Source organism: Armigeres subalbatus, chromosome 3 (genome assembly GCF_024139115.2).
Source record: "Armigeres subalbatus isolate Guangzhou_Male chromosome 3, GZ_Asu_2, whole genome shotgun sequence".
Lineage (NCBI taxonomy): Eukaryota > Metazoa > Arthropoda > Insecta > Diptera > Culicidae > Armigeres > Armigeres subalbatus.
In genome coordinates, this window is record NC_085141.1 from 391,548,171 (window position 1) to 391,568,738 (window position 20,568).

Here is a 20,568-nt window from a genome sequence, read left to right on the forward strand (position 1 = left end):
ACTTGGTATGGACGAATTTTTCCTTTTGCTATTGACAAAATTTTCAAAAATATTTCGGATTACGCCTAAGACTGGTTTGTACCCTCATAATATGTCCCTTATTCTTCTTCTTCTTATTGGCATTACATCCCCACACTGGGACAGAGCCGCCTCGCAGCTTAGTGTTCATTAAGCACTTCCACAGTTATTAACTGCGAGGTTTCTAAGCCAGGTTACCATTTTAACATTCGTATATCATGTGGCTAGCACGATGATACTTATATGCCCAGATAAGTCGAGACAATTTCCAATCCGAAAATTGTCTAGACCGGCACCAGGAATCGAACCCAGCCACCCTCAGCATGGTCTTGCTTTGTAGCCGCGCTTCTTACCGCACGGCTAAGGAGGGGCCACTACATGTGCCTTATACAGAGTTGAATTCAAACGACGGTATGCATTACTGGTGCGCTGGAAGTTGATTTTGCTCTCAGCAGACTGTTTTGCACGATGCTTACGTTGACTGGCATTTTTAACACGTTTTAGGTTCCGAAGAAAAGGTGTACTCCAGACGGGCGAAAGTGGACGACGTTTTGGACGCACGTTTAGTTGTAGCCGGGTTAGGGACAAAAGGTCGAAAGACAAAATGTCGAAAGGACAAATGGTCGAAAGACAAAACGTCGAAAGACAAAAGGTCGAAGGGACAAATCTCGCGTGATTTTTGAAAACGTCGTAAGTCTAAATGAGAGACTCTCTTTCATTACGCTCTCTTTTGCTAATATCAAGGCTAGTTTAAAATTTGTTGCAATATTTTCACCTCAGCTAAGCTATTTTCTTCCAATCGGTACTGGAAAATCCAATGTAAATGTTAGTATGGCTTTGTAATAACCGAAAGAGAAAGTAAACTCTTTTGGACTTACGACGTTTTCAAAAATCACGCGAGAAATGGTCGAAAGGGACAAAAGGTCGAAAGGACAAAACGTCGAACCGCCAAAGCAAGATTTGTTGCTATTCAAGTTGCTGCGATCGCAACGGAATACATCTTCTTCTATATAATAAAAATGAGTTGTGATTTCCTTCCTGACTTAACTCGCGAACGGGTTGACCGATTTGCAAGATTTTGTCCCTAATCGATTCGTTTTGCGATCCGCAAGGTTTGTATCTACAAAAAGTTGGTAAATTTAACGGGCAAATGTAAAAAAATCATTTGAATACAATTTTGGGTCAGCTGTTAAGGGAAACAAAACAAACGCGCGGAAATTGCAAAAACTACAAAATTTTGGTCAAAGCTGGGTCTCTTTCGCTAGTTATAAATACATTATTGTGCGAATAATGTGCTTAGGTGGACGGATTTCGGTGCTCCACGCTTTTAAAACTTATTTATTTTATTTAGCTCTAAACCTGACCAAAGTAACTTGTTTTGATGATGCGCAATCGATCATACTTATTTATGTCGTTTTGTGCGTATTGCTGAAAAATCTTACTATGACATCTAATCGACTACTATTCCTGCTGTCGATGAGAGAAACTTAGATGTTTACAGCAAAATATGTAATCAATTATGCAGATAAAAATTTGAAAAATCTCATGACACAATACGTAATGAGATTTCCATAACATAATTTCAAATGCCTGCTATTTGTCGGAGTACATATACTTAGAAAGGATTTTTTTAAATCGACTCTATAATCAGTGAATGCATCTGTTTATGATAGTTTTGGAACCAACAAACCTAGCGGCCCTTTAAAATATTTGCCTTAGGTAACTACTGCTTCTGAAACTTTAAACTCTTTTCCCCTCTTTCTCTTTTACTTTCAGTAAGATATGCCAATATTACTTCGCAATAGGTTATCCTATGCATAAAGTATAATAAATGAAGCGCACCAATATTCAACTTCTATCTGTATGCAAATGTCCCTTTAAATCCGGAATCAAACACGTTTGCGCGCAACTTTCTCCGCGATTGCAGAAAGACCAGCTGGCAGTTGAACCGAGCGGCAATCAACGGTCCTGTACGAAAAGATACATTCGAGAAGATAATTTGCATATCCGGCGAAGTGCATCTTGACAGCTATGTTCCCATCGATCGGGTGCGCCAACATCGATTTAAATGCCATATGCAAATCAGACAGCGAGTTGATTACTTTGCGTAACCCTTTCCCACCATGATTTCCTCAAATCTAGGAGCGCTCGAACGGTTGCAAAAGAAATGTAACAGTTTTGCCCAATTTTATGCAAATGATCTTTAAATACCTAACGAACGGTAAGTGATTTCGCGCCAAATGCAAATTCCAAGTTGCAGCACAGCGGTGGCACTCGGTTTGACCTGTTCTTGAAGGCAGCTTGGCATTTAAATTAACCGCCGTGCCACTACTGATGGGCTGCCGTTGAACCAGCTGAAATTAATTCATGCCATTTCTGTCCGTTAATTGATTAACAATGCCGATTTTCTTCCTTCCATGCCCTCATTCTATGGACCACAAAGCTACTGTCGAACAGTGGAAGTACCCCGGGATCAGAGAAATTTGCATATCGATCGATCTAAATGGCATCCTTCAGGAGCGCAATGAATGCACGTTGCCAGGGGCAATATGGATAAGAGTAGAAGACGTTGAGAAAACTCGGAAAGAAGAGTGTTGCATATTCTTGAGGTGGTTAAAATTATTGCGTTAAGTGTGTGTGAAGATGCGAAAAAAGTTATTTGATTTTTTTAAGAAAACTTTTGCAACAATCTATCAACTTTTGTATACCGATCAGCCATATTAAAATAATCTTACGGAACCCAACTTATGCATTCTTCATTATAATGCAGAACAATTGAATGTTATCCGGAAACATAACAACAGTAACGTTGTGATTCTGCAACGAACGACCAACATATAAAAGCGAGGGAGAGAGCACTTATCAACCGTTCATTTTGCTTCTCACTAGGCCTTGTTCAAAATAATGATAAACGTTTTCATAAATGCGGTCTTGAGTGCAACGGTTGAGTGGAAAATGTATGCTGTTTAGCTTTCTCTCGCAAAAGCATCGCATCAACGCCTTCGTGGTCGTTATCACTCGTCATCATGTGCGAAACAGTCGGTCAGTTCAATAATTCCACACTCTGAGCAGAGCTTTAAAATATACATTCTCTTAAGTGGTCCAGATCTTAACGGAACAAACTAAGCAATGATGGGTTTGCTCTGTGTTTGACCAAACATTTCCATATGAATTTTCTTTTAGTGAAATTTTAATTAGCTATTTATTGGCCGGACAATATTTTTGATGATACTATGGTAGCTAATCACATTTTCTACTAAACTAAATCTTTCATGAATTTGTACATTACATGGCAGGAGTCAGATGTTTCTTACAAAAGTCAGAAATTTCCTACTCAAAAGCATAGTCATATAGATTAGTTTGTAAGAGTAGCTGCAAATCTCCACAAATATAACGATATGTCAACGATAATATTATTCATGTTGTTCAGAAAGATTTTTCTTGTGCGAAAGACTTACCCCTGTTGGAATGAAATCATTTATGAAATTTCTACAAAACACTTTTAAAAAATTTTGCTCATCTCCTCAACTATATGTTCTTCTACTCAATATGATTAACTACATTATTGAGGCATGCCGCTCTTCAATTTTGCATTTTAAATTCAAACAGATGCCATACACATGACTCTATTCCATATTTCTGCAAAAACTCGCTCTATGTTTCCTATGTTGAACAAGCAGCTATTCGCTCAAGAGTGCTATGTAGGTAGGTGTATTTACTGTATTTCTTAATTATTTTTATATCCATTTTTTCAGCAAATTGTGCGCGCTTATGTTTTGTTTTCCATTTCTCTCTTTCTCCGTTGGGTCAGCTTCAGCCGTTGGTTTTTCAATTTTGTCTAGTCATTGAAATTTCACAAAATTTTATCTGTTGGCTTTTGGCTGTAGAGCCAAAGCAACGCAATTTTTAACGAAATCGCTCGCTTCGATACCGCTCGCACATCGTACCCAGCCGTGAAAACAAAAGCGGCTAGCATTCGCAACATATGCCCGAACATGCAGAAGCCGAATTAGCGAAAGAGAAACATAGTTCGGCATCGTCGAGCACCGAACCAGCCGAATTTCCCCTCAATTATATATCATGCCTGAGTACCGACCGTGAGAGTTGGATCAGTTTTCCCCTAACATAAAAACACAACATCATCTATGTTGCATCAAGTTTCCCCTTCATTGTGGGTTGCTTTGAGTGGAACCATTGAATGAGCAGTGAGTTCCCGTCAAAGATGTATTGTGCGTCGTTTCTGTATACCATTCTACGCACTTTTTCATACAGTTGAGCTTGTGTCAGTCTACAACACATAGAGCAGATATGGATGGAAGCTATTTTATTTTTCATTTCTTGGTTTTTGCTTGCTCTTCACGTTATGCTGGCTTATGTGTGTCACAATGCGATGCGATTCTACTACGCGCGCAAGATCAAACCTTCTACAGCGTGATGAGCCATGGAATAAAGAGAATAGGACTTTAGCAGCTTGGATGATCTACTCTATGACTGTGTCGTTCTTGGCCCACCACCAACCAGCCTATGCATGCTTGATGTTCGATTTGGGTTGATGCAACTGACCCGAGCTTCAGGAAGTGAAAGTGAAACGCAAAGAATAAAGTTTGAGTTCGTGTGATTGACCACAACGGTAAGCACCGTAATAAAGCAACTCAGAGAAATGAGTTTGACCTCTTTGTTGGTTAAGATTTTTTTACAACATGCATTTTTTTATTTTGGAATTGTAAAGGTTTTGATTATTTTTGTTTCAATTTAAAAATACCGTCGTCGGGGGTGACAATGGGTCAAATGGGGGTGAGAATTGGTCACTGTTTCAACTACTTAGAATGATTGTAGAATGGATTGAATGTATCTGAGGGCAAAAAGACTTAAATATAAGAGACCTTTTTGAAGGATTTTGCTCTACGACCTCCAGACTACCGGTAAGAGCGATGACCCATTCTCACCCCCCAGACCCACTGTCACCCCCGATGGCGGTAATTAAAAAATTTGCAAAATTCGGTATGCTAAATAATAAGGCATGATGAACGAAACCTTTTTCGTCTTATACCTTACTGAAGAAATTTCAAAGAAAATGAATGATGGTTTCCTCGTTTTTTGCTAAGCGTAATATGGAAGCCATCAAATGAAGAATTGAAACAGTAAGCCTATGCTTAGGCGTAAATCAATTATTTCCAGTGAGAAAAACTGATGTACCACGCGCCTCCACATTCTCTACGCACAATTTTCGGGGCTCCAATCAAAAGGACAGCCAAACCTACCAAAACAGGATTTGAAAAAAATGCCTATAGGACCAGGGATATATGTGGCCTATTTTATTCCGATCGAAGTCGAATTCGATGAAAACAACAAATCCTTTAATTCATTTCATTTTTATTTATTTAGTTTACATCTAAACAGATAATGCTGAATCAACAATTTGACGCCACAATACACGGTTCGAAGCCGCATCTCTCCATCCTCGAATGCGCCCCACGCTCGCCAAATCGTTTTGCACCTGGTCTACCCACCTCCCTCGCTGCGCTCCTCGCCGTCTCGTACCTGTGGAATTGGAAGCGAACACCATCTTTGCAGGTTGTTGTCCGGCATTCTTGCAACATGTCCTGCCCATCGTACCCTTCCGGCTTTAGCTACCTTCTGGATACTGGGTTCGCCGTAGAGTTGGGCACCCGTCTCTCGAATACTCCGAGTGCTTGCAAGTCCTCCTCGAGCATTGTCCATGTTTCATGTCCGTAGAGGACAACCGGTCTTCTAAGCGTCTTGTACATGACACATTTGGTGCGGTGGCGAATCTTTTTCGACCGCAGTTTCTTCTGGAGCCCGTAGTAGGCCCGACTTCCACAGATGATGCGCCTTCGTATTTCACGACTAACGTTGTTGTCAGCCGTTAGCAAGGATCCGAGGTAGACGAATTCCTCGACCACCTCGAAGGTATCCCCGTCTATCGTAACACTGCTTCCCAGGCGGGCCCTGTCGCGCTCGGTTCCGCCCACAAGCATGTACTTTGTCTTTGACGCATTCACCACCAGTCCAACTTTTGTTGCTTCACGTTTCAGGCGGGTGTACAGTTCTGCCACCTTTGCAAATGTTCGGCCGACAATGTCCATGCCATCCGCGAAGCAAATAAATTGACTGGATCTGTTGAAAATCGTACCCCGGCTGTTACACCCGGCTCTCCGCATGACACCTTCTAGCGCAATGTTGAACAACAGGCACGAAAGTCCATCACCTTGTCTTAGTCCCCGGCGCGATTCGAACGAACTGGAGTGTTCGCCCGAAATCTTAACACAGTTTTGCACACCATCCACCGTTGCTTTGATCACTGGTAAGCTTCCCAGGGAAGCTGTTCTCGTCCATAATTTTCCATAGCTCTACGCGGTCTATACAGTCGTATGCCGCCTTGAAATCAATGAACAGATGGTGCGTTGGGACCTGGTATTCACGGCATTTTTTAAGGATTTGCCGTACAGTAAAGATCTGGTCCGTTGTCGAGCGGCCGTCAACGAAGCAAGCTTGATAACTTCCCACGAACTAGTTCACTAATGGTGACAGACGACGGAAGATGATCTGGGATATCACTTTGTAGGCGGCATTAAGGATGGTGATCGCTCGAAAGTTCTCACACTCCAGTTTGTCGCCTTTCTTGTAGATGGAGCATATAACCCCTTCCTTCCACTCCTCCGGTAGCTGTTCGGTTTCCCAGATTCTGACTATCAGTTTGTGCAGGCAAGTGGCCAGCTTTTCCGGGCCCATCTTGATGAGCTCAGCTCCGATACCATTCTTACCAGCTGCTTTATTGGTCTTTAGCTGTTGAATGGCATCCTTAACTTCCCTCAAGGTGGGGGCTGGTTGGCTTCCATCGTCCGCTGAACTGACGAAGTCATCTCCTCCGCGTCCTTGACTTTCACTGCCTGTACTCTCCGCGCCATTCAGATGTTCCTCGTAGTGCTGCTTCCACCTTTCGATCACCACACGTTCGTCCGTCAAGATGCTCCCATCCTTATCCCGGCACATTTCGGCTCGCGGCACGAAGCCTTTGCGGGATGCGTTGAGCTTCTGGTAGAACTTGCGTGTTTCTTGAGAACGGCACAGCTGTTCCATCTCCTCGCACTCCGCTTCTTCCAGGCGGCGTTTCTTCTCCTGAAAAAGGCGGGTCTGCTGGTTCCGCTTCCGTCTATAACGTTCCACGTTCTGTCGGGTACCTTGCTGCAGCGCGACCGCCCGCGCTGCGTCCTTCTCCTCCAGAATCTGTCTGCACTCTTCGTCGAACCAATCGTTCCGTCGACTTCGACCCATATACCCGACGTTGTTCTCCGCTGCGTCGTTAATGGCTGCTTTGACTGTATTCCAGCAGTCCTCAAGAGGGGCCCCATCGAGCTCACCCTCTTCCGGCAATGCTGCCTCGAGATGCTGCGCGTATGCAGTGGCGACATCAGGTTGCTTCAGTCGCTCTAGGTCGTACCGCGGCGGTCGTCGGTACCGAACATTGTTGATGACGGATAGTTTTGGGCGCAGTTTAACCATCACCAGATAGTGGTCAGAGTCGATGTTAGCGCCACGATATGTCCTGACGTCGATAATGTCGGAGAAGTGCCGTCCATCAATCAGAACGTGGTCGATTTGTGATTCTGTCTGCAGTGGCGATCTCCAGGTGTACCGATACGGGAGGCTGTGTTGGAAGTAGGTGCTGCGAATGGCCATATTCTTGGAGGCGGCGAAATCAATTAGTCGTAGGCCGTTTTCGTTCGTCAGCCGGTGAGCGCTGAACTTTCCAATAGTCGGTCTAAACTCCTCCTCTTGGCCAACCTGAGCGTTCAAATCTCCTATGATGATTTTGACGTCGTGGCTTGGGCAGCTGTCGTACTCACGTTCCAGCTGCGCGTAGAATGCGTCCTTATCATCATCAGTGCTTCCGGAGTGTGGGCTATGGACGTTGATTATGCTGAAGTTGAAGAACCGGCCTTTGATCCTCAACCTGCACATTCTTTCATTGATCGGCCACCACCCGATCACGCGCCTTTGCATATCGCCCATCACTATGAAAGCTGTTCCCAGCTCGTGTGTGTTGCCGCAGCTCTGGTAGATGGTATGATTACCTCTAAACGTTCGCACCATTGATCCCTTCCAACAAACCTCCTGCAGCGCTACGATGCCGAATCCACGGTCCTTGAGCACATCGGCGAGTATGCGTGTGCTCCCGATGAAGTTGAGAGATTTGCAGTTCCACGAACCGAGTTTCCAATCGCTAGTCCCTTTTCGTCGCAGTGGTCTTCGCCGATGGTTCCGGTTCGTACTCTCTTGTTGATTGTTCGATGCGTGAGTTTTTTTTTTGGCTGGTTTGCAGGGCCTGACACCAAACCCCCTAAATTTCCGGAGGACCATTCCTCCTTATTTCCGGTGGACCATGGTGCACAGTTTCACTTAGAGTCCCTCGCTGGCACTCGGACGATGATCAGCCGCCCCTAACATGGAGAACAGACGCCTTTCTGAGCCGATCCTGACATGGAGAACAGACGCTCAATAAGATTTGCACCTCCGGAGAGGAGCAAACCCCCCCTTCCCTGTCAGCATACGACCATAGTTCCCACCGGGGTTGGCTACCCGATCTTCCCTAAAGTTGCTCGTATCCCGGCCAGCATCACGAGGAGGTAGGGATAGGAGTTGCTGGGTAAGAGGCTAAGGACCGCGAGATGGGGTCTATTTTATTCCTTCAGGAACGCGAAGTACCAATGGTACGCTTTACCCAGCATTTGCCGTGCCTCGTCTCATATACCCGACGTTATTCTCCGCTCCGTCGTTAATGGCTGCTTTGACTGTATTCCAGCAGTCCACAAGAGGTGCCCAATCGAGCTCACTCTCTTCCGGCAACGCTAACTCGAGATGCTGCGCGTATGCAGTGGCGATATCAGGTTGCTTCAGCCGCTCAAGGTCGTACCGCGGTGCTCGTCGGTACCGAACATTGTTGATGACGGATAGTTTTGTGCGCAGTTTAATCATCACCAGATAGTGGTCAGAGTCGATGTTAGCGCCACGATATGTCCTGACGTCGATAATGTCGGAGAACTGCCGTCCATCAATCAAAACGTGGTCGATTTGTGATGCTGTCTGCAGTGGTGATCTCAAGGTGTACCGATACGGGAGGCTATGTTGGAAGTAGGTGCTGCGAATAGCCATATTCTTGGAGGTGGCAAAATCAATTAGTCGTAGGCCGTTTTCGTTCGTCAGCCGGTGAGCACTGAACCTTCCAATAGTCGGTCTAAACTACTTCTCTGGCCAACCTGAGCGTTCAAATCTCCTATGATGATTTTGACGTCGTGCGTCCTTATCATCATCGGTACTTCCGGAGTGTGGGCTATGGACGTTGATTATGCTGAAGTTGAAGAACCGGCCTTTGATCCTCAACCTGTACATTCTCTCATTGATGGGCCACCACCCGATCACGCGCCTTTGCATATCGCCCATCACTATGACAGCTGTTCCCAGCTCGTGTGTGTTGCCGCAGCTCTGGTAGATTGCATGATTACCTTTAAACTTTTGCACCTTCCAACGAACCTCCTGCAGCGCTATGATGCCGAATCCACGGTCCTTGAGAACATCGGCGAGTATGCGTGTTCTCCCGATTAGGTAGAGAGATTTGCAATTCCACGAACCGAATTTCCAATCGCAGTGGTCTTCGCCGATGGTTCCGGTCCGTACTCTCTAGTTGATTATTCGTTGCGCGAGTTTATTTAAAGGCTGGCTTGTAGGGCCTGATACAAAACCCCCTGAATTTCCGGAGAACCATTCCTCCTTATTCCCGGTGAACAATGGTGCACAGTTTCACTAAGAGTCCTTCGCTGGCACTCGGACGATAATCAGCCGCCCCTCACATGGAAAACAGACGCCTTTCTGAGCCGCTCCTAACATAGAGAACAGACGCTCAGTAAGATTTGCACCTCCGGAGAGGAGCAAACCCCCCCTTCCCTGTCAGCATACGACCATAGTTCCCACCGGGGTTGGTTACCCGATCTTCCCTAAGGTTACTCGTATCCCGGCCAGCGCCACGAGGAGGTAGGGATAGGAGTTGCTGGGTAAGAGGCTAAGGACCGCGAGATGGGGTCTATTTTATTCCTTCAGGTACGCGAAGTACCAATGGTACACTTTGCCCAGCATTTGCCAACCATCGATTCGAGTCCACCACATTACAAGTCGAAACCGAAGAGAAAACGAGAAAACAAATTACTTATTTTGGCGCTCTTCCAAAGTGTCTGCAATGTAACAAGCCAAAATCATTCAATCCTAATTTTGCTGAATATCGCAAATCGAAACCGATGAGAAACAATACATTTTTCAATTCGGCGCTCTTCCAGAGCACCTTTGACATCACAAGCCAAAAAAAATTGGAATGATTTAATTTTTTATGAATATTGAAGATAGGGAAAGATATCCACTACGCCCTAGCAGGACTAACTTAAGATGTACTACGCGCCTTCACGAATCATCTGCACTAGAATGCTGTTTGGCCACGTAGTAGGGAAGAGGCCCCAAAATGCCCCCGAGGTAAAACTTTTTGTGGGTATTCCCTTATATTCACCGTGTTTGAGATGGCCGTAACAAAACTAGACCGAAAATTATGTTGGTTAGGCGAAAAACGTGTCAAAATAATAAATATCAAGGTAGGATCCAGTCAACACAAAATCGTATATGATGCATCATAAGATGCTAAAGTGGAGACGATATACGTACATGTTGTATCGGGAAGTACCTATAACGCCTCCACCTTAGCATTTTATACGATCTTGTGTTGACTGGGGAAAAACCGAAATTTTCTACAATTTAATGAAAAATCTAACATTTCGGGGAGGCAAAGCGCCCTACTGGGACTAGAGGTGTGCGTCACCAACAGTTTTTGGCGTTACGCCGCCGCCAGTATTTTTGCATCGACGCGCCGCTGTTTAAAATCTTTCGCGTCACTGATCTATAATTTGTCACGCCGGTTTAAAATTCCGGAGAAGCGAGAGATCGAGAAATTTTCGAATCATTTTCCGAGAAATGTTCGAATAGGAGCAGGAAGTTCCGAAAAGTTTTTCGAGCAAAATTGTCCAAGATTCTTCCGAAAAAAAAAATCCGAACCGTTTCCATAGGAAATATCGAAGAATTCCTTAAAGAATATCCGAACAATTGCTCGAGAAAATTTGGAAAGTTTCACGAAGAAATTCTGTAGAGTTTTCAGAGAAATTTACGAATTGTTTATCAGGACAATCCCAAACTTATTGTGTAGGATTTTTTTTTGTGTTGGCAAAAATTGGAAAAAAAAATGTTTCGGTATTTCAAAACAATTTTCCATTCATATCTCAAGGAAACTTTCGTGAAAATTTAGAAAGTTTTTCCGGTAAAACGCAAAGGAAGCTTTGGGGCCGTTCGAATGAATAATTCTTGGATATTTAATGGAAAACTCTTGGGAAAATCCGATGATATTCAGAAGCTTTTTTTTTATTTCAGATACAGTTTCAGCTGAATTCAGCAGATTTTCCTTAAGTTAAAGGGATACCCAGGAAAAATTTATTGGAATTTCAAACAAATCAGAGGAGCTTCCTGTGGAAGTTCTGAGGATTTCTGCGTGAGAATTCAGAAAAATTCCCAGTTGAAAATCTGGAATTCTTCCGTAATTTTCTATACCGTCAACTGGGGGGAAGATGATCATTTTTAAAACAAAACATGCAATAACAATGTGTGTTTACATTTTAAATCGAAGCAAATATTTTCAAAACATGTACTGCTATACGTTGCAATAATCAACAACTTTAGTTTTCTGAAATGCGTTCGCATTTATTAAAATAAATTAAATTATCACATATTTTTTGAGTCATCTGGTTTGGGGTGAAGTTGATCAAGACAGCTCTACTAAAATCATTATGACCTAGTAGTCAAAATACACTAGGTTATGTGTATGAATGTTGAATTTCCTACGTAAAGAAGTCTACGAAGTCAATATTTGAAACGAAAATAGAGTCATTTATGACTATCTATCTCTTTCTTCCACAAAATACATTTTCATGATTATAATCGAAAAACTCGGATTTCTACCTCGCGGTAACATAACATTACTTGAACTGAGAAAATTGTTGACTACCGCAAGTTCTGGATATTTTCTCCCAGAAAGTAAAAAAATCATGAAAAATCATAGTTTTTTATTCAGTGGAAATTCAATAAAAAAAAACCTAAACGATTTCATCGCCGCGATTCTATCGTTGGGTCGCTGCAAGCAATGTTCCATTTACACTTCCATACCAACGCCGACAGAATCGCAGTCGCCAAGCGATGGAATCGCGTCGCGTTTGTTCCGTCGCGTGTGTTTGGGGGAGCCTAAAATCATGAAAAACGTCGCCGCCGATGATTTCCGGACCGGCGCACGGTGGCAAAAATCGTGTCTTAAGCGCGTTTATTCAATACAATATGTAATTTATTTATATTCGATTCTCTACATTTCGATGTTCTATATCTCGATATCTCTCCCTATGTCGATGGTTTCATCGGTCCCTTCGATCTACATACATTTGGGCATTCTACATCTCGATAACCTCCCTATCTCGATATCTCTCTATCTCGATGTGTTCTAATCGTATTTTGCTCTGGATTCACTCTCCTTATGTCGATATGTTCAAATTTTTAGTCTACTAGACTATCTTTGGACAATAATAAACATATCAACAACAAGAAATAACATTTGTTTTGTTGTCGTTTTTCATAGCAACGAGGTTTTTTGGATCTAGTACCCATTTTAATTTTCCTTCCATTCCTCGATCTCTCCCTATCTCGATGGTCCCTTCTATATCGAGATGTGGAAAGGCGACTGTAGTACCTTTATTAAGTGATTTAGCGCAATGGCGTCTTCGAGACATTTTGTCAGTAAGTCGATACGCTTCTTTGGAGGTATTCAGCCTTATGATCAATCCCCCTAAAAGTGAGATAGAAATATTATTTTTTTACAATTTACAACATGCAAGGTAAATGTCGTCGTGAGAGTTGTAGCAAAATCCCTCCTGAACATGTTCGACGTATAAGCATACAAGAATATGGAGGCGCATGGTGCGCTGATTCATTAACTCCTTGTGAAGGAATAATGATTTTGCTTTGCATAGTAGGAAATGTTTTTTTTTATGAAACGCTGAATTTGCTTACAACTATACAGTTTAGGTTTTAATTTAAAGTTCATTACTTGTACTTTGTTATGCGTATGAGATTGACTGCCACAATTAGCCCGTTGTCAAGTTGCAGTTAAATCAAATATGACTAAAAAATCCAATAAAACTGTTATGACTTTTCTATTTTTCAAGTTTTTAAGTCACAATAGCCACCAAACGGCGTATTTTTATATTATCTAAAATTTTCTAGAACATGCAAAAAATGTGAAAATGAAAAGGAAAAATATATGATGAAGAACCCATTTTTAAAGGTGTTGTCAGCATACAACGTAAAAAATCTCCAAAAGTAGCGGAATTACGAACTTGGTATCTACGACAAAGTTTTTCAGGAGAACTTTTGCTACAATTTCTATGAAGAATCAAACCTTATATGTTGTGAAGTGGAAAAAATATTGAAACAAGCACATTAACTTACTGATAAAATATCTCGAATACACCATTACGCTCAATTGCATAATAAAGGACTCAGGGATTGAATCCTAAAGAGAATGAGCAAGTCTCTCACTTATCATCTTGTCCCGTTACGCTGGGATATGGATACTCTGAAGTAGTGCGTAACGGTGTAAATCCGGTCATATCGCCAGGCTCGGTACAACACTGAAGCTGACAATATGACGTCCCTAACCCCGAATCCCAAGGTGTCAGGCGACCCGTGCTGAGGGGATGAATGGCCTGGGGTGAAACAATTAGCCAGGCAGTTAACGGAGCCTGTAATGCTGGGTAGACACTCTTCGTGTTGCATTACGGAGTAAGATCTACCACACTGTGCTCTAGTTCCTACTATTCTTGTTAATACTTATGAGTGATGGTCGGAAGAGTATGGAACGACTATAATTTGCTTTTAGATGACCCATTTTTTGCTCCTTTTGGATGGAGTCAATGGAGTAAATTGTAAAAACGTAACTCAACCTAAGGCTGGTTTTCGAAGCCGACGACATGAATCTCCAAGCTCCAGGGCACTGATTAATTAGGAAAGAAGCGGATACGAATTTGGCATTCGGAAATGCCAAACGCAATGAAATCAGATCTCTATACAAAAACGAATTCGGAACTCATAAGAAGAAGCAAAAATATGTTTGAACTTCAGTACCGATGCATGGTCAAAATCAGTATTATCCCACTTATTGTTGAGCCGAAACTGATTGAGGGGCGCGCGTTCGAGAGTTGGTATAAGCCATTTTTTGAAGGGTATAAATAGCGGTACCTTTATCTAAAGAGGCCTTACATTAAGCTTGAGAAATATATGAATAAAAAATGACTACTTCATTTCTTCTCAATAGAAATGGAGCAGAAAGACATGCACTAAACAAATGACACGGGTATACTACAAAAGTTCAATGAAATGGACTCAGTGGTTCATCTCGAACAAAAAAAAAATCATCTCTGTGAACATATACGATATGTAGCATCCCGCGAGAGACTTTTTTCGCAAGTTGTCATGATAGAGAACTGATTCGGGAGGCTATACCCCATGATAAATTTCTTTTAGAATGCTCCAAATGAGGGAAGCTCTGGCCCTGATGATGCATTTCAACTTGTTCTACACAGCTGTGAAGTAACCAACACGAAATGAGCAAAAACAAAGCGAGAATCACCATTTTTCTGTGGGGCTGCCTATCTGATTCTGTTTTTTCGCAATTGTATACAAGTTTGATAAATTTGTTATCATGGCTTGTTATGATTCGGAACAGTTTTTGCCTCTCTTTTATCGTTGTTCGTTATCTATTGAGAGCAATTTCTGCAAACCCTGATAAAGGTACTATTAAATAAACACGCTAAAAACACGATTTTAGCCACTGTGCGGCGCTCCCCTCTAAGTGGGACTAACCAAAAATGTACTACGCGTCTCCATGCCCGGTCCATACCAGAATGCTGATTCGCCGACGCTTGGTACCAGCTAGAAGGCGTTTTCTCTCATGAGTTTTCCGGCAGCGAGATATAACCTTTTTTTTATGTGAATTTCTACATGTTTAGGATAGCATCAGCTAACTATATTGTTTAACTGTTGCAGCAAATAGTTTGTCATAAATTTAAAACACTTTTTATCTTTTAAATGAGGCTATCAACAAGGCTACAGGAATATGTGCAAAAAAGTTTATCATATTGTTTAAAAGATGACCAAAAACTTAAGACCTAGAGTGATTTTATTTTGTAGGGATCCCCAAAGCTGATAAAGTCTTTTATGTATTTTTTTTTTTATATTCAGTTGCAATTGACTTTTTGTATCATACATTAAACATGTATAGTTTACTGCCAATGATTGCATATCAGTTCCATCTTTGCTGGATTTCCTACTCATATGTGAAGAATATGAGATTGTGGGCAGTTTATTCAGGAAATTCTTTTATTTCCATGAAGACTTAATTTATGTTATCACCATAAATTATGGTTTATATTTTTATATTTTTTAGAATGAAGTCAATGTCATTTGCACACCAAATGAATAAAAGAGGGACAAGATGGGAGCCTCATCGAATTTCTGGAGTGACGTAAAGAGGATTGGATTTCTTTCCGGTTAATTCTAGACAAACATTTGAAAAGGGCGTAACAGCCAAAATGTATTCCTTCTGTATATTCGTCTACATACCTATATAGTTTTATATGTGGACGAAGAATAGGAAGGAATAAATTTTGACTAAGAAAATTATTTTGAGCTTTTTAGTGGAATGTTTTCACCTGTCATAAGACGAGTTTAAACAATCCCATTGAATTCCACCACTTAATTGTATCTTGACAGATAAGTATTTCGACCTCAACAGTAAGGCCGTCTTCAGTGTCTCGTACTTGACTCGACTTCGTCGTACGTCATACGAGACACTGAAGACGGCCTTACTGTTGAGGTCGAAATACGTATCTGTCAGGATACAATTAAGTGGTGGAATTCTAATGGGATTGTTTAAACTTGTCTTATGACAGGGGAAATTTTGACTGTTACGCGCTTTTCAAATGTTGGTCTAGAATTCTGTACATTTTTTGTTTATTTGTTGGGGGTCTTTGACATAAGATTGAAGCCATCTAAGGAACCTTGGCTTTATTACTTTTTTTCGAATGTTTTAATTTTTGTTCAGATTTCTGATTTCGAAGAATTCATTAAAAAATATAAGCCTCATTTTGTTCTGCTTCAAATATCCCACACTTGTCAGGCCATAGCAGTATATTGCGTACCTTGCAGATAGTGCTACACTGCGCCGTTTTCATTGCTGCGTTCATCGCTGAGCCTAGCCTACGGCTCAGCCTTCCACATCCACACTTGTCGTTGCGCGTATGCCCTTGTAGGACTACAAACTTTTACGCTGCTGCCAGCACTAATTCCCCAGCCCACACCCCACCCGCTACCAGTTCCAGATCCAGATGCGCTGTTGAAATTTGATGCACCTCCTCCGTCGGCCTCCTGCTTATCTCCTCCTGCTCAATCAACTCATCCACCACCGTCGAACTTCGGCGTATATGCGCGTCGGTTGTTGCAATGGTGTTCGAAAAGGTCGTATCTCGCATGTTTCCCTCGCGCTGCAGGCACCACGCTCCGCATCCTGTCCGCCCACCCGGACTCCGTTCCACGAACCACGAGTGCGCGATTCCAATTTAGTTTTTAGTCAAAATACAACATATTTTTCTGGAACACATAGGCTTGGTAGCGTTAGTGTGTGCAGTCAATGGGTATGCGATACATTTATTTTTCAGTGTCATACGAATTTGAGCAACTTGAATTAACGATCTGCCTTTATTGTGAATTCTGCATTGATAATTAAAAATGACTCCCGCAACCACGCTTCAATTCTAATGTTTTATTGATATGGGTTCTTCCTTATGCATTGTTTTGTTTCTATGGGGCCATCCAGAAGGCACATGGTTGGTTATGTTATCAAGGTTTTTCATCGCATATCCATCCACACTCGATTTGCACAATTTCTTGGGTGGTAAAATCCTAAAGCTCTGACTTATGTCATGGGACTACATACCCGTTAGAAAGAAGCAGTCGAGGTAGGTTCTGACGCAGTAGGACGTAGGAATCATTCATGTGATCAAAACATCAATTTGTTTTCCAGCAGGTTGTTTATTTATACCTTGAGCATACTGGTCGTTGTGCCAATGTTGCACTTATTTTCATGGTTCGTTGATTGTCTGATTGTTTTATAAATAAAACACCAAACCACATTTTAAAAATATGTTCAATATCTTTAACTTTAACGGAATTTGATTTCAAAGTATCGAAACAAAACATATCTACATGCCTGATACCCTTATTACTAGATGCACGCATACTTTCAATTCGCTTTTCTAGGGATTCATCTAGAGCCTCTTACTTGGTGCCTATGCACTGGGCTTAGGTTAGACGATTTCGATGCACCCACACACTGACTGGCTGCGGTTTGGTAGCCGTCGAAAGCACACAGGCGAATTATGCGTGACAAGCGAGATAGCGCGCAGCGCAGTGCAACTCTCCCGGCCCCGGTACCGGTTCCAGTGCGTTCCTCTTCTGCCGTACCAAAGCCAAGCATAGGTTTCTAGGATAGAATGGAAGTTTGGTTCAACAGAGAAGAGTGACTTTGCAAGGCGACTGCTGTGGGACGGGCGCGAACTGCACCAGCGGCAGGCACTTTTTGACTTTGAAATGACCGTGAATTTGTCGAGGGTAACGACCCGTGGTTCTACGACAACCATCGCGACGACGACGACGACGACTTTGATGATTTTTGGGATTACTTCCCTTTGCCTCACCGATCGCACAGCGCAGTGGCTTCAAGACGCAGGCACGGGGAGAGATAGAGGTTCCAGTAAGACGAGAGTTTCTGGATTCTTTTGGCCGAATGCGTTTTATGCGTAGGATTCTAAATAGAACCGTGCTTCTTCGTTGCGCTTTGCACAGGTTTCTTCTTCGACCGAGTTTCTGGGGTTTCTGCGCTTGGCTATCTATGCTAGTTAGACTGGAAAAGGGATTTTTTAATGTGTCTGGAGCTGGGGTTGGAGATGCGTGGTCCAGCGAGTTATTTTATCTCGCCAGAAGCGCAGGAGAAAACAGCAAGAAGAAAAAAAAAAGCGAGTTTACATAACTTTTTAACATTCTACAGACCTAGAAAATACATTCGCTTGTTCTTTTTTTTTATGTTGTGTCGCAATGATGATGCGCGGCTTCGTCTTTTGAAATGCTTTGGTACGGTGCGCTTTGTAGTCGCTATTTGGAATTTCGAGGTCAAGCTATGTGTAAGTTTTATTTAGCAAATAAATAGAATATTGTCGCATACTCTCCAAAGATTGATTTACTAATAAATAAATAGAGTTAAGTATTTACTACATACATTATATCTATGAATAATTTAAAACTTTCTTAGACATGTGAGAGCTATTTATGCCAAAAATTTGTTTCATAAATTAATCGAAATTATCAATGAATAATGACAATATGTTCCACAGAATAAATTTATTGTTCAATGAAAGTGCCTTAGAAATCATTAAAAAGCAATGGAAAATTTCCATCATTTCCATCAAAAACTGTGAAAAAAATAAACCATTATTATTTATTATTATGCATAAGTGCTTATTATTCATATTTTTTTATTATCTGTTGATGGAGGCGTTTTTTTATATTGTTTTTAAATGTGTTAGTCATTGTGTTTATTCATCCCATGTGAAAAAATTTGATTTTGTTAAAAATTAAATGATTTACATATTTAAGAAATAAAATTGATTCAACAAAGGTTTTTTTTTTAATACTTTTTTGAATACTTCAATTCTTTCCCAATTTTTGAAATATTATAATACATTATAAAGAGTAAATTTAGCTAAAAATTATATGTAGGATATAAGCATTGGCATAACTGCCCCTGATGCCAAAGGGGGGGGTTGTATGGTCCTTCCATCTATTTTCGCCATTTCTATTTTTAAAAACTGTCGATCATCTAACAATTCATATTTTAAAGAATGGACCAATTTGAAATTCAAGCCAAATTAATATATTATGTTTTGTTTTTAGCTCATGTACTACAAGGCATAACGCATCAGAATTTCTTTAAATTATTTTCGCTATTCGTTTTGTTAATCGCCTATTGTTTGTCGTTTTTATAAAAACCGCTTCTGTAGTTGAGCTCGAAGCCAGTACTTTATCTTTTACAGTAGACATTTGCTAATTAGGGCTTCTTAGGAGTGCTTTTAAATTGAATCAAAACCCAATAAATGGAAGTTGGTTAGAGGCCGTGCTCTAATTAGCGAACGATCGTTGTACTTTGTCGTCAGCGTTATTATGATCTGCTTCAGCAAGTTGGCATGAAGTAGATTTATTGCAGTTTATCAGGGGTGTATCGGCAACAAAGGCTACTTTTTCATACGCTGGTTGTTTGTGTGCTGAAGTTTCGCTAATATTTGGTAGAATAATGTTCAAACATTTTCTCTGGAGATGTTCAGGTCTTGAACACCGTCTGTTTATAAGCAAACGAACGAATTTAACACAGGACGATATAGGCTGCTTGAGCATTACTTACTGCATTTGTACCCCGTTTGGAATGCCGAGGATGTAGTGCAATTTATATACTAATCCAAACTTCGTACAATTACCAGAGTAATTCCGAACAAAATTTAGAATGAAATAAAATTCATGGGATTTTCGAAGATTTGTTCGGGTAAATTGCTAAGAATGTTCAGATAAGATTTTCAAAGAATTTCTCGACGAAACTTTGTAAAATTTCCAGAGGAAAATCTAAAGAATATTTTGAGGTAATTTTGAAGAATGTCATAAGAAAATTTAAAAGAACCTCCCTTAGAAATTTTGGAAAGTTTTTCTTAAAAATTCCAGAGATTTTTAGGAAATACCGGAGAGTTTCTGGTATGCTAAGCACTCGCCCAGCCCCCTATGATTTAAAAACAAAAATTATACAGGTATGAGACTCATCTCATAATTTCCTACATACATGGCTGAAATGGAAGTAACTGGACCACCCGGGTGCACCTGTTCAAATTAAATAAAAGTAAAAACATCATGAATCTATACTTGATTTCAAATATAATTCAATTTTCGTACATGGTTAGTTGTATCCAGCGCAGTTAGTATCTTCATAGTGTTAAATAATATCAGTGCTTATATCCTTTCTGTTTTAATTTTCATTTCATTCAAGACCAGCATATTATGCATTGCCTAATTACACACGTGTGGGTTCTAATCCCGCCTTCTACTAACCTAGACTCCAGAACTGCACGATTCAAGAGAATGAACATAAATTTGTAAATTTATTTTATTACCCCCAATTTCAATTTCATCTTCTTCTCTTCTCTACGCTAGCTCGATCTCCTTCCGCCGTTGCCTACTTTGAATGCTGGATCTACAGCCAAGTGCATGTTTCTTCCTTGTGGAGTCTATCCTGTCGTCATTGAATCG